The sequence below is a fragment of the Lepisma saccharinum genome, unplaced genomic scaffold (assembly GCF_977018435.1).
Source record: "Lepisma saccharinum unplaced genomic scaffold, izLepSacc3.1 HAP1_SCAFFOLD_144, whole genome shotgun sequence".
Classification (NCBI taxonomy): domain Eukaryota; kingdom Metazoa; phylum Arthropoda; class Insecta; order Zygentoma; family Lepismatidae; genus Lepisma; species Lepisma saccharinum.
This window is the reverse complement of record NW_028142955.1, coordinates 420,491-426,146: the sequence shown is the minus strand read 5'-3', so window position 1 is coordinate 426,146 and position 5,656 is coordinate 420,491.

Genomic DNA, 5,656 nt, shown 5'->3' with positions numbered 1-5,656 from the left:
ACGTTGCTAGGGAGTATGAAACGGGTATTTTCACCCTTTGAAAAAGGCTAAGCGAGCGTCTCGTACTCTCGCCAACGTGGTTCGCTAATTTGAAAAGTTTTCAACGTAATGTTATGTATATGTAGTCCCTAATATATTACAAATATTGTTTATTTTCTTAATAATAAACTAAGTAAGTAATACCCGTTTCAAGATAGTTAGTTGGATGTTTTGTATAAACGAATTTAATAGCTACACCAAATCGGTAACGTATCTTTTCATTTTCGCATTTTTAAACGTAATTGAAAAATAATTGTTTTCTGTCATTCCCCACTAATTCCTACCTCTCCTCTGTAATAAATTCTGACGCTCATATTTTGAAAATCGAAAAGTGAAGCATAATTTACTTACAGTTGTCTTCGGGGTAAAAATAAACTTTCTTTAAGTTCCCTAGCAACATCCGTTTCCATGGTGAACAACAAGCACCGCAAACTCTGTAAGTAATTGTATGCTATTATACCTCTAAACATTTAATTAAAACAACCAAGATGTAGATATTTTAGTATCGAGTTTACCAATATATACGTAAGTAATTGTGTCTGGGCTGAAACTCCTTATGTAGATGGAACCTTTGTTTGAGGCACCTTTTCGAACCAGGAGTTGATTCATCTGTGTGTGATCTGTGAGAAATATAATGTATTTAGCTACACAATTCAGAATCGAAGGAAACAATGTGTGCTGCAAAAAAATGTCAGTGTCAACGGTTGCTAAGGACGTGAAAAAAGGGCATTTTCACCCTTAAGGAAGGGCTGATTGAGCGATTTTTTAATTTTCTCGGCCTTTTGGGACGATTTCATGTGGGGTCGTAATCGGGCACTTTTTTGCCTCCGGGGCTTCCTTCGTGGAGAACATTTATGTCAGTGAGTGGTGGGATTGGGGCTATATATATATAATAATTGGAAGAGTCAGAAACATAATAAAATATCACAGCAACATCAATGAATGTACTTTCCCAAATTAATGTTACATGCATAGTGAAGTAAAAATTAAAATGAATTAGTTTATTTATGTTCTGTAATCATACAAGCCTGTAATATTTTCTAAATATAATTTTTCGGTGAACGAATGCAGAATAATTTAGTTCCACTATACCCTCTGACGGATCGGACAAGCAGAGCGGCGTGGTTTTCATTTCTAACCACCGTTAAAAATTTTGTTTAGAAATTACAATTAGCAATTAGCTTCAAGTAGTAGCGACATACCTGCAGGCAATAAAAAGATCTCAGTCTCTACTTTCCCGTCTGAAGACCTCGTCTTAATCTTCCGAAGACCAAATATTTGGGGATGGAAGATAGGTTATGAGACCCTTTACCCACCCGTTTGCTAAGCGAGAGGAACGTTGTAAGAGAAAGGAGCTACGTCTACACTCAAACTGCAAGGGGAATGAAATAAGAACACACGGACATATATTTAAAAACACAACCTTTGACTGAACAGGGGGGATTAGGTGAGAAAAGACATAAGGAATGTTCGTTTACCTGAAGCTCGTTGGCAGTTCTCGTCCTTGAAGGTCCTTGCTTCGATGTGCTCGCACATTGTAATAAATATTGACGCAAGAGCGCTTCTCGGGGCTCCTAAACTCTAGGCTCCCGTAAACCAATGTTCTAGAAAATATTTTTCAACTTTCCGATTGCTCGTTCCCCCTTCAAATTTAACAATAATTAAGGAGCCCCCTCGTGATAAGAAAATTAACGTTAACTGAAAGCAACTCAGACGGGGTTCTTTCACAACCACTGACTTCGATGGAAAACGGAAAACAACTAAGAGTGAGATTTTCTCATGCGACTTATTTAACTGAAGTTCGAACTATCTGTCGTTACGACGGTTAATTGGATCGCGTCCTTTGCCAAAGGTAATTCTGAGGAAATACGTTGATTCCTGATTTCGTTGTCTAATGCAATGTCAGCGGAGTTTTTCAATTCCGCCGAAGGTCGCTGGCATGATTAGCATTTAAGAAGCTCTTTTACAATGCTTCAGCGGGACATTTTCTATAACATGATAAGCTTATTTATTTATGATGACCTGTCCAAGGTTCGAATCTTGCTTGCGGCGTGATGTGTCACACCGGTCCGGGCATAAAATTAGATTCACGGAATGGAAGTTACTTTTTGTAAACATGCTACCTAAAAAAATAGTCGTGGTACCCATCCTGTTCAGTCACGTGGCAGAAGACCGGATATTTAAATTAATAATGAAACAATATAATCAAAAAGACAAAAATGGGTATGCAATAGGAAAATAAACACAACACCATATTGTGTAGATAATAAACCAGAGCAAGCTTGATTAAAGACATAACATTTTTGTTTCCCGCGTCCTGGAGCGACGGGTGTATTATGCGGTTTCAGTTGGCACCTGACAGAGCAGTCTCTCTTATCTGGTGCTGACGTTAAACACGTTCTTTACACAACACCCGTCACGCGCTGAGGCACTTAACACAAGGTAAGAGAAAAAACTACAAGAACGAAGGCCTATTTGAGATTCCCTGTCAAGAGTACAGTCCCTCTTAAACTTTGTTCGGGCGCTTGAATTGTTTAGGAACTTTGAACTGTGAATGTTTACAGGTCCTAAAACAGGCTGATATGATCCACATTTTTATGTGACGTCACCAGTAGAAGATATGTCACTAATGTATTTATTTTTGTAAAAGAAAGCGTAATTTCTTTGTTATTATATGTAATATTTCACCCTGTTTGTAATATATATCTTTTGTTTAATGTTTATTGTATTTTATGCTCGGTTATGAGTAGTTTAATGTATCTTCATGTTTGCAAGAGTGCACTATACGAATTTGTATTTCTAAAGATGTATAGATGTCAGTATTGTTGATAGTATCCTTTTGTAGATAGTGAATTATAGTAATGATTTCTCAAAGCTCAAAATACAAATTTAGATTCTTCAAAGTAATAAATTGGTTTTGTGTAGATTTGGCACACAACCACTTTCCAGCAAGCAAATTCGGTTTAATTCTAAGAAAACTTTTGATGTTTCCATCAAATCGTAACAATCCCTAAGATTGTATGTTTATTTTATTAAGTCTCTCTGAACGCTTCATGTTGACCAGGGCATTCACTTGTTTTTCTCAGCTGTCTCAAGCCTCTTAGGCATGTTTACAATGCATTGTGTTGTGCCATGCAAAGCTCCTGAGCATTCAGGAACAGGTAACACTTCTGGTTATGGTGTCAGCGGTTTGCATGGTAGCAATTATAATAAACACGATTCGGCGATTCGGCATCGAGGAAGAGCTCGATGGCCAGGGAATATAGAGGTGAGACAAGCTGGGAAGTGACTGGACTTTGGGAATTGAGTTGGTAGAGAGAGGTGGTCAGCAAGGCAGGAGGTCGATAGTGGAAGCACGCTTTGGTCAGCATTAGAGAGAAGCTTACAGAGGACTTCGCTATTTTCATTCAGCTAAAGACTTCACATAGACAGGTAATTATCCTACACCCAGCCATGATACAGGTTCAACGGTTCACAAAATCCAACGAGTGATCATTGTCTTTTCAGTAGTTTAATTCCTTTGTGTAATTTGTACCTTTCGCATGCCAAGCGATAACTCGTCATGTCAATGACGAGTGGTCTCATCAAGAGGATGAATGATGAGTAGTTTACATCACCCCATCAATTAACTGGTTCAGATCCCTTCATTCTATAGAATGACACGTGGTGGAGATTAGCGGGTCTTTTCATTTTTTTTCAGAAATGGAAAGAAATTGTTAACCAGTTTTTAATTAAATTTAGCCCCACCCCAAATTTTGACACGTGGTGGATTTGCTAGGGCTTCTCATGCATTTTTTCGGAAATGCGATGAGAAAAGAGTTTGTTAACCAGTTTAGAATTATTCCCCACCCCAAAATTTTGACACGTGGTGGATTTGCTAGGGCTTCTCATGCATTTTTTCGGAAATGCGATGAGAAAAAAGTTTGTTAACCAGTTTAGGATTCAACCCCACCCCAAATATTGACACATGGTCAAATCCCACCCCAAAATTTTGCTCATTAGTTTATTTTTTTTGGTATGTCCTTGCCAAAATTATTTTTGAAAATACATAGGGCTTAAAGTTTTTTTTTGCATTAATGGGGGGAGAAGAATTTATATATGCCATGATAGATGTTTAGTCTAACATGAGGATGAATGCGATGAAATTTATCGACCTCGAGTCTGGGTCGGTAATCAGCGAAATGTAAGAATGCGGAGGAACTGCGCCCTAGCTCCGTCGCGGTTACCCGCGTCGGGCTGGCGCTATGGTATCAGGAGCGTCCGGCATTCCGCGTGGCGGAAGGTTCGATGTCGGGTTTCAGGCAGCCACATTTTGCCAAAAATGCGGTCGGCCAGGGACGTCCGTGGACGTTTCCCTATCAATCCGCTCCTGGTAGCACCATGGCTACGACAAATTCCCACCTGGGAAATTTTTACCATCCAGAATTTTAATTAAGGAATAAGGAAAAGGCATTTAGATTTGAAGATTTCTTGCGTTGACAGTGATTTTAGAATTTTTTTTACATAATCTTGAATACGAAAATTATTACAACGTTGGTTATGAGGATGCAGTAAGCTACAGTGAACAGTAAACGATTTTACCTTTAACATTTTAATTAATTAATAATGTTGATTAAAAGTGGATTTTAAAGTTATTTATGAATGAGGAAAATAAATTAGTGCCACCGAGTCAGAGTCAATCGGCACTATGGTGCATTTTAACGAGTTATGGCACAGAGTATGCTTGTTTGGGTCAATATATTGTTATTATTATTAATATTAATTGAAATTTCCTTAAAAGTTTCATTTAAATTTGGTTTAAAACTGACCGTAACTTGTAAAGGATTTAGAATGCTTGAACTATGACTGCTAAGACTTTTGAAACGAGGATATTACATTTTTATATATATATAGTTTTGGGAACGAATAAGGCCCCGAGGACCACTCATTTATATTCTTAATGACTGAAGTCTCCTAGCACCTCATGAAGGGAGCTTAGATTAAGGAGATAGTCAAGTTTATACGAGATAGTCACTTGCCTTACGTTACCTTAACTTACGCATACATTGCCTGAAAATTTTTAATTCATGTTAATATGAAAAGAAACGAAACGCTAATTATATTCCTCGTCACGCTGTACAATTATGTCCGCTATTACGCCAGGCGTATATAGTTAGAGTGGCGTACCGTGATTTAGGGTATAAACCGCCCGATTAATTAAAAGTTCTAGTTGAGAAGTAATAGATGTATAATTAGGCTGCAGTGACGAGAGATGTCCGTTCACAGGTAAGCAGTAGTGACGAGAATGAGTCCGTACACAGATATACATATACTTATATGCTTTAAGCAAAGTTAGGCACAGCCAACTTATTTTGAATAACTAGAAGAGAATTAGGAGAGCATCACACGGCGTGGACGTTTCTCACATATTAAAGAGATTTTTTTTGTTAGTATATATTTATATATTTTTTTTCCCTGTCCGAAACAATGTTTCGTTTGACAGTTGAATAATTATCCTTAGCACGTTGTAGCTTCGAATGTTAAAAACTTTAAAAGGTAGATTGTTTTAAATCTTAAAATATAAATATTGCAATTTTTGCTCCAAGTTACGGCATTTATTAAAGTGAAACAGGTCTAA